Below are 10,228 nucleotides of genomic sequence, written 5' to 3' on the forward strand. Positions count from 1 at the left end.
GCCTGCGCCCTGGGGGATGATGGACGGGGGGGCGGGGCCAGGCCGAGGCGGAGGGCGGGGCTGACATGCGCACTGGGGAGGAGGGAGGGACGGAGGCCCGGCCTCGGCGGCGGGGCGGGGCTGACATGCGCACTGGGGAGGAGGGAGGGGCGGGGTCTGGCCTGGGCGGGGCTGACATGCGCACTGGGGAGGAGGGAGGGGCGGGGCCCGGCCTCGGCGGGGCTGACATGCGCACTGGGGCAGTGTTGGTAGGCCGGAGTGGGCGCTCTCAACGTTGTCATGGCAACCAACTGAGGCTGGGGGGACCCCCCCCAAAAAAACCCCCAAAACCAAACACCCCCGCCCCCCATTATTAAATAATGGTATTTAATAATGATAATTGTATATTATATTTATAAGGTATGTTTATAATATATTAATTGTTGTAATATAATGATTATATAATAATGATAATGTTGGTATTTGTTAAGCGCTTACTACGTGCAGAGCACTGTTCTAAGCGCTGGGGGAGATACAGGGTCATCAGGTGGTCCCACGTGAGGCTCCCAGTCTTCATCCCCATTTTCCAGATGAGGGAACTGAGGCACTGAGAGGTGAAGTGACTTGCCCACAGTCACCCAGCTGACAAGTGGCAGAGTCGGGATTCGAACCCATGACCTCTGACTCCCAAGCCTGGGCTCTTTCCACTGAGACACGCTGCTTTATTAAGCGCTTACTGAGTGCGGAGCACTGGACTAAGCGCTTGGGATGTACAGTTCGGCAGCAGATAGAGACAATCCTGCCCAATGACAGGCTCACAGCCTAAACCTGATACAACCTGATGAGCTTGTATCTACCCAGTGCTTAGAACAGTGTTTGACACGTAGTAAGCACTTAACAAATGCCACCCTAATTTATTGTCATAGTGTACTAGGCAGAGTGCTTAGTAAAGTGCTCTGTACATAATAGGTGCTCAATAAATACGATTGAATGAATGAATGGAAAAGGCAACTGACTACAGGGTTGTGTTGAGAAGCAGCGTGGCTCAGTGGAAAGAGCATGGGCTTTGGAGTCAGAGGTCATGAGTTCGAATCCCAGCTCTGCCACTTGTCAGCTGGGTGACTGTGGGCAAGTCACTTCACTTCTCTGGGCCTCAGTTCCCTCATCTGTAAAATGGGGATTAAGATTGTGAGCCCCATGTGGGACAACCTGATTCCCCCGTGTCCCCCCCGGCGCTTAGAACAGTGCTCTGCACATAGTAAGCGCTTAACAAATACCAACAGTATTATAAATGGTGGGGGGCAGGGGGTCACATCTAAATGCTTAGAGGCTACAGCATGAGAAGCAGTGTGGCTCGGTGGAAAGAGCCCGGGTTTGGGAGTCAGCGGTCGTGGGTTCTAATCCCACCTCTGCTGCTTGTCAGCTGTGTGACCTTGGGCAAGTCACTTCACTTCTCAGTGCCTCAGTGACCCCATCTGTCAAATGAGGATGAAGACTGTGAGCCCTATGTGGGACAATCTGATTACCCTGTATCTACCCCAACGCTTAGAACAGTGCTTGCCACATAGTAAGCGCTTAACAAACACCAGCATTATTATTATTATTATAGAGTCGCCTTTCCCCCAATTCACTGTCTCAGGCAGTGCCAAGAGAGTTGTGGTTTGGTGGTTCTTAACCCAGGTCCACCCCTGGAGTCGGGCAGCTAATGTGTCCAGAAGCCCAGTTCTGTCCGTGCTGTCCACAACTCCCATTTTACACACTCACAAGCACTTTATTCTTCTCTGTCTCGACTTCTCTGTCTCTGCCTGTCTCCCTCAGGACTCTACCGGACCCAGAGGAGGGACCCTGGAGTAAACCTAGTGGGGATTGTGGAGGAAATCCTTCCATTTTTTCCTCCGCAATGTTTCCTTGTCCCATCCCTTCCCCTCCTCCCCTAAAACGGCCACAGTCTAGTCCAAGCCCTTGTCAGTTCTGCTTCAGCAGCCATGTCCTCTCCCATCTCTAGAAGGAGGGGTGGAGTGAGGCAGGTGGCCACAGGAGATTTGGGAACGCTGTTTCAGGGAGACGATCAGCAGAGTGTAAAATTGGCTGAAGGGAGTGGAGGGTGGAGGCAGGGAGGCCAACAAGGAAGCTGGTGCGTAAGGCTGACCCAAAGGCAGCAGTACTAGGACCAGAAAATGGCCACTAGAGATGAGAGGAAGGAGTGGATGTGAGACATGCCGTGGAGGGAAAACTGGCAGGAATCAGCAACAAACAGAATGTGGGAGATGAAAGGAATCAAGGATGAGCCCATGATGGTGAGCTTTTGGGACAAGGAAGTTGGAGGGTGTAGTCCACAGAAACTAAGACCTGGGTTAGGATCCAGGCTCTTCTCTACCCTTCCTCCAGCTGTGAGGTCAGAGTTAAGGATTTCAGCTTGTACAGTACCCAAAGGACAGACTGTACTCAGTCCATGGCTAAGCTACTGCCCACTCCCCTCCTTTTGATGTTTCTTGAGTCCCCGTTTAACTGGGTCAGGAATGCCGGTGTGTCCTACGAGTCATGGGTCCGGTTGGGTTATTAGAAGGAAATGTTGGGGTGTCCGGGCCTGGACAAGAGGGGAGAACCAAAGACTATTGGCCCGGTCCAGGGAGGGGTCCCAGGCCCGGACAGTTGACAGATTTATTGCTGTCTGTGTGATTAGTTTTCCCATGACGGGCTTTCTCACTACACATTTTGACTAGGACTAGGATCAGTGAACTTTTTTTCCCACCACGTGTCTGGAGAGTTCGTGACATGGTGTTGGAAGAATTGGTTATGTGCAGGCCTGAGACCTCGGTCAAGGCACACAAACCACGGAGCAAGTTCTCCTTTCGTTCATTCATTCAATCTTATTTATTGAGCATTTACTGGGTGCAAAGCACTGTACTAAGTGCTTGGGAGAGTACCATATAACAATAAACAGACACGGTCCCTGCCCACAACAAGTTGACCGTCTAGAGGGAGTGCAGGCTTCTCCACAAACAAAACCCCTGCCTTGTAGGGGAACTGACTATTTACACTGGCATAGACTAAGTTCTTCTAATAGTATTTATGTAATATTCTTTGGATAGATTTTGAGCTCCTTGTGATCAGTCAGTGGTATCTATTTACTGAGCGCTTATTTTGGGCAGAGCACTGTACTGAACATTTGGGAGAGTACAACAGAGTCAGTAAATGATACCTGTCCTGAAGGAGCTTACAATCTAGTGGATCCAGGAACCGTATCTGAATTTGATCATCTTGTATTTACCCCCATGCTCAGCACAGTCCTTTGCACAGAGTAAGCATTTAATAAATGCCAGTAGGGTAAAAAAGACATCACCACAGAAGGGCTGTCATTGCTGGGTCAGACCCACAGCCTTCCCAGCCCAGCATGGAATCGATCGAGAAATCAATTGGTTTCCAACAGGGGAACCGGGATGCTGGGAGACACTGTGAGGAACACTCATGGTTAGGGTTGGACTCTCCAACCTCCCTGACTCCCCCATCCTCTTCATCCCTGACTTTCTCCCAGTGACCCAGCAGTGATTTTCCAGCACCCCTGAGCCTCCCCTCTCCATCCCTGCTTTTCCCTCAGTGACCCAGCACAGACCATCCAACACCCCTCACTCTCTCCCAGGGACCCAGTAATGATTATCCAGAAGCCCCCAGTCTGCCCTTTCTCTTCCCCCTAGTGACCCAACACGGATTATATACAACACTCCTAATTTTTCCCTCTAATTTTTTTTTTATATTTATTAGGCATTTAGCTCTTGTCAAGCACTGTACTAAGCCCTGAAGTAGAAACAAGATAATCAGGTTGGACCCAGCCCTGTCCCACTTGGGGCTCACAGTCCAAATAGGAGGGAGAACAGGTATTGAATCTGCATTTTAAAGACGAGGAAACTGAGGCACAGAGAAGTGAAGTGACTTGCCCAAGGTCTCACAACAGACATGCGGCAGAGACAGCGTTAGCATCCAGGCCCGTGCTTTTTCCCCGAGGTCACACTCACCCTTTATAAGATAAGGCCCAGAATTTGGTGCCGCTTAGGGGCCTGATGGTTCGATATTGCCATTCTCTGTACTTCCCCGAGCTCTGTGTGAAAGTGTCCCACAAACCGGTCTGGCCTGCTCAGTTTTTAATTGAATCATCTCAGCCAGAGGCTATGTTTTGGATAGTGAGTTCCACTTCAAACCAGGCAGGCCATCTAATAGGGAACTCAGAGTCCCATCGCACTGAGCTGAAGCCAGGAGCCTCTGCCCCTTCTCACCTGCATAGCCAGCCCAGATCCGGCACACCGGGGTCTTGAAGAACTCTTGACATGGAGGAGGGTGGCGATCAATCAATCAGTGGATTTCAGGTTTTCAGGGACAGCTGCTCTCCAGCTCGGATGCATCCAGCAGCAGTGGATTCCGGCACTAAATCGATCACTTTCCACGAATGTTTATTATGTCAGTTAGGGTCCTGACCGAGGCCCTGTTCTGGGCCAAGTTCTCGGGTAGAGTCGAGACAATTAGGTCGGATATGGTCCCTGTCCCCCATGGGGCTCCCAGCCTAAGAGGGAGGGAGACAGAACGGCGATCAGATTCCCATTTTCCAGAGAAGGAATCCGAGGCCCAGAGAAGAAAATGATATGCCCAAGGTCACCCAGCAGGCCAGGGGCAAAGCTGGGCAAAGAATCTGAATCTCCTGATTACCGGTCCTGTGCTCTTCCCACTAGGACCTCGTGTCTTTCCAGCGCAGAGCAGAAATCCAAACCTTTGGGAAAACAGTAGCCTTTCTAAGGGAAGCCCAGGTGGGGTTGAAGAGGCGGAGGGGACTGGAATTCCCTTGGTGGGAAGCTTTTCAGGCTGCTTTGGTTCAGACAACATGGTAATTCTGGTTCACGAATGAGAAAGAACAGTCAGAGCAACTTTAGGGCAGAGACACACAAGTGGGCTAGGGTTGACATGACTGGGGTGCTGAGAATAATTTGTGGGGTGTCCACAGACCTGTCATCTGGCCAGGGTGTGACGTTGGGGAAGGGGGCATCTGTGCGTGGGCAGCAGCCTGAGAGAGGCCTGTCTGTTCATCCATTCTTGATCTATGGGGGGCTAGATTGGTCCCTGTGGGGCCTGGCAGAGAGAACACGGGATGGGAGTCCAGAATCTGGATTCTAGTCCCAGCTGTTCCCCTGACCTGAAGACAATCAGGGTGACTGGGCCCCCGGATACTCTGGAGGGTCGGGCCTGCAGAAAGTCAGCGCTGCCAGTACAATACAGACAGAGAGGAGTGTCCCTACCAGATCCACTTCTCAAATCCCAAAATAAATATTTCTCCTCCCCCGTGGTTAATAACTGCAGGTCTGAAGCCAAAGAGAGTCATGAAGGCTGGAGTGGTCCCACCCCCTCATTCCTACTAGAACAGGGGTGGGAAGGTGGAAGTGGGAAAGGAACTTGGGGGAGGGGAGAGGAGGGATTCAAAGAAGAATCTGAATCCCGGTGGCCTTTGAAGGAAAAGAAAGTGCCCCGTGAAGCCGGAACAGGGAGGAATCTAATCCAGTTCCTCTCTTCCCCTCCCCAAGCAAGGGTGGAGCCTAAGCTAATACAATTATTCCCCACAGCGATGGGTGCCCAATATAGCTCTCTAATAGTAATAATGATGATGATATTTCTTAGGCCATTTACTATGTGCTAGTGCTGAGGTGAATACAGAAAAATCAGACCAGAGGCAGTCCCAGATCTCACTGTCTGAGGCAGGGAGAGCGGGAATTTTAACCTCATCGTACAGAGGAAGAAACAGTCCCATAGAGCTAAATGATGCCCGAGATGGTAAGAAAGGTTACGAAGGAGTCTCCAGGTGCCCAGGCCTTTGCTCTTTCCACTTAATCCCGCTGCCTTCCCCTGTGTTTTCCTGTATACAGCTGGCACTCAGCACAGAGTTCTGCCCAGGACATGCGGTAGGTCCTTCCATTTGGTGCCTTTCACACCTGGAGACCACCTGCAGGAAGCTCTCCAGGAGCCCTTCAACCAGTCTGGGTTTTTGGAAAATTTTTACTGGCCCAAGAAGCCTGTCTGTGGGAGCAGTTGGGCAACAGCCCCATTCTGGAAACCCCAGGGAAGCATCTGCTTGTGCAACTGGCCATGCTGAGCCTCTGAGGGGGAAGTTCCAGCCGAACTCGCACAAGATGGACTCGGCAGCTGGCTGAGGGGTTGCGAAGCCTGTCAAATATCACACAGCAAGCCTGAGGTCACCCTGTGCTGGGGGGGGAGTCAGGGTGAGGGGCTTTTGGCTTCATTAGGAGGTGCAATTTGGGTTACAGGAGCAGATGGTGCTTTGGGAGGGCGAAGAAATCCTGCCCCAACCCTGTCAAACAGCCCAGGGCATGGGGGGGTCTTGAGAAATTGGAGACACTGAGACACTGGCAGTCCTAAATATTCTTCACCAGTTACCCTCACCCCAAGTGGGAGTAGCACCTGGAGGCCATCCAGTCTCAGCCTGGGGCTCGGAGACCCGGGACCGCTCTCGCTGTCTCCTCAATTAATATGGATTTTAGTAAAATTCTTACTCTGGGCCAACGCTTAGGGCCAGTAGATTCAGATCAGGACCTGTCTCCGTCCCGGGATGGGCTCACAATCTAAGAAGCAGATTGCATCCCCGCTTTACAGATGGGGAAACTGAGACTCAGAGAGGTTCAGTGACTTGCACAAGATCCCTCAGCAGGTGAGTTGCACAGCTGGAGCTAGAACCCAAGTCTGCCAGCCCCGTGTCCTCTCCCCTAGGCCACAGCAAAGGGATGAAAATGGAGGGGGACTGTCAGCTCCTTAGAGATGCCCCCCGCGCCCCGGCCAGTGCTGGCCAGCGGAATCCCATACAGATGGCAGTGCCTCGAATTCCCATCTGCTTGGGCAGCATCAGCAGGCTGGGCCAGGGCCACTTTTTACAAACGGCCGAGCTCCATCAAGCTTCCTGCTCTCCTGTCGCTGGCTGTTGGCACCGGCCGCAAAACTGGCGGGGCGGGGGCATATCTCCGGGCACAGAGAGCCGGTCCCCAGAGAGATCGACGAGATGTGGCTGCGATCGGCACGGCTGGCCCCCAGGGGAAGTGGGCGGGAGGGGGGTGGCTGGTCCCCGCAGTGCAGGCATGGATAAGCGGGGGGAAGGGGAGGAGGGTCCCCGCACAGTGTAGATACGGAGAGGTGAGTGGGAGGTCCCAAGGCAGGCATAATGCAGAGACAGTTAAGTAAGGGGGGGTGGAGACCCCCCGGACAGTGCAGTGCAGACCCAGATAAGGAGTCGGGGTGGGGCAGAGCTGTCCCGAGGGTGGTGCGGTACAGACGCAGACAAGGGGATGGGCACACAGAGGCCAGGAGGTACCCGTGAGGCAAGAATGGGCCAGGAATGGTCTTGTCCCCCCGGCACACCCAACGGGGAGAGTGGCCTCGAGAATCCGGGGTCCCCGACTTCTAAGTCCCAAGATCCCTTCCTCAGTTTCTCCATCTGTCAGGCTTTTACTCATTCTGCTTCAGGGGGAAATCAGCTGGATTCATGTGAGCTCTAGGATTCCGTGTTCTGGGGCATTCCTTTAGGGGATCTAGACTCTAGGATCACAAGGTTCCTTAGGGTTCCGGACCCGGGGATGCCCGGCTGCTGACCATGAAGACCAATAATAATCACAGGGCTGGCTTTTACTGAGCACTCACTATGTGCTAAACACCAAGGTTGAGATGGTTTTGAGAACGTATACAGTCCCGGCGCCATTTAGGGCTCACAGTTTAAGAGAGCAGCAACGTTCTCCCTATTTTACAGACGAGGAAACTGAGACCCAGAGATGTTCAGGGACTTTCTCAAAGTCAGCTAGCAGGCCAGAGTTGGGTTTAGATTGGAAAGAGCAAGTGTGGTGTCCCAAGTGACCGTCAAGGCCAGCGTGGCTCAGTGGAAAGAGCCTGGGCTTGGGAGTCAGAGGTCATGGGTTTGAATCCCGATTCCGCTGCTTGTCAGCTGTGTGACTGTGGGCAAGTCACTTAACTTCTCTGTGCCTCAGTTACCTCATCTGGGGGTGAAGACTGTGAGCCTCATGTGGGACAATCCGCTTACCCTGTATCTACCCCTAGCGCTTAGAACAGTGCTCTGCACATAGTAAGTGTTTAACAAATACCAACATTATTATTATTATTGTCAGCTGTGTGACCTTGGGCCAGTCACTTCACTTCTCTGGGCCTCAGGGACCTCATCTGGAAAATGGGGGTGAAGACTGTGAGCCCTACGTGGGACAACCTGATGACCTTGTCTCTACCTCAGCGCTTAGAACAGTGCTTGGCACATAGTACTTCTCGGTGCCTCAGTTACCTCATCTGTAAAATGGGGGTTAAGACTGTGAGCCCCACGTGGGACAACCTGATTCCCCTGTGTCTACCCCAGCGCTTAGAACAGTGCTCGGCGCAAAGTAAGCGCTTAACAAATACCAACATTATTATTATTATTATAGTAAGCGCTTGACGAATACCTACATGATTATTACTAGTCGAAGCAGCGCGGCTCGGCGGAAGGAGCCCGGGCTTGGCAGTCAGAGGTCATGGGTTCAAATCCCGGTTCAGCCGCTTGTCAGCTGTGCGACTGTGGGCAAGTCACTTCACTTCTCGGTGCCTCAGTTCCCTCATCTGGAAAATGGGGATGAAGACTGGGAGCCTCACGTGGGACCACCTGATGACGCTGTATCTTCCCCAGCGCTTAGAACAGGGCTGTGCACATAGTAAGCGCTTAACAAATACCAACATTATTATTATTATTGTTCTCGGTGCCTCAGTTCCCTCATCTGTAAAATGGGGATGAAGACTGGGAGCCTCACGTGGGACCACCTGATGACGCTGTATCTTCCCCAGCGCTTAGAACAGTGTTCTGCACCTGGGCTTCGGAGTCAGAGGTCATGGGTTCGACTCCCGGCTCTGCCACTTGTCAGCTGTGTGACTGTGGGCAAGTCACGTAACTTCTCTGTGCCTCAGGGACCTCATCTGTAAAATGGGGATTAACTGTGAGCCTCACGTGGGACAACCTGATTACCTGTATCTCCCCCAGCGCTTAGAACAGTGCTCGGCACATAGTAAGCGCTTAACAAATGCCAACATTATTATTAGTAGTAGTAAGCGCTTAACAAATACCAACATTATTACTAGTATTATTAAGGCCGAGGAGAGCTCGCCCGAGGCCACAAGGGGGCGGCAGCACAGTAGCCTAGGACTGAACTGAACGCCCGGGCCGGCGCCGAGCGCCCTCTGGTGGCCCAGCCCGGACCAGCCGACGAAAGGTGGGAGGGTCGAATTGGCGACCCACTGGCTTCCACTTGCCTTTTCCCCCAGCCATCCCGCTTCCCCGCACGTTCCCCGAGAACCCAGTGCCCCGGGAAACCGAGTCACACGAAGAGGAGGGGTGGGGACGGCTGGAGCTGCCGGACATCGTGGTCGAGCGGTTGTGGCGGGGTGGCCAGAGGCTGGCCTGCTGGGTGACCTCCAGCAAGTCACAATCTCCCTGGGCCTCAGTTTCCCAACTGTAAAATGGGGCAGACAGGCAGTATGGCCTGGAGGTAAGACCCGGATTCTAGTCCTCCGCTGTGTGACCTTGGACCGGTCATTTATCTGCCACCAACATGGCACACAAGGGCCGGAGGTCAGCGGGCCACAACAGCCAGGGCCCGGACTGAGTCAGCCACAGGGGGAGAGGTCAGGGAGGGACTGATAGAGGTATCCTGCGTGGCTGCTGCCGCTGTGTGGATCCCAGCTCTCTGGCTTCCCTCCTGCCCATCAGCAAGCCCAGGGAGGCTAGGGGCTGGGGAGCATAAGTTCGGTGAAAATCTGCAAGTTTAGTGACGATTGCTCTTCCTCCTTTTCTCGGGCCTGGGTCCTGGAAGACAAACCAACCCAAGCCTTGCCCCAAGACCCACCGAGGGGTGCGCAGTCCTTCCCCCAGACTCACTTCCTCTCCGCCCTCTTGGTTCAGATGGGCACTTTCCACGTCCCCCCATGACCCCAGGACCAGGACGATCCATTCCAGAGAACCCCCTGCTCTGCTCAGAAACAGACCTTAGATCTGGACATAAGGAATATGATCCTCAAGGCCTCCCCTTCTCTGGCTGACCAGTGGCCTCCTATCCTCAGGAAAGATATCCCTGCTCTCTCCAGAGGCACAGGAAGTGATGTTGGGTCCTTCCATTTCCCCTTCCCTGCCAGCAAGCCGACAAGGGTATGGGCCACATCTTGCCTGCACCCGCTCATG

The sequence above is a fragment of the Ornithorhynchus anatinus genome, chromosome 20, assembly GCF_004115215.2.
Source record: "Ornithorhynchus anatinus isolate Pmale09 chromosome 20, mOrnAna1.pri.v4, whole genome shotgun sequence".
Taxonomy (NCBI): Eukaryota; Metazoa; Chordata; class Mammalia; order Monotremata; family Ornithorhynchidae; genus Ornithorhynchus; species Ornithorhynchus anatinus.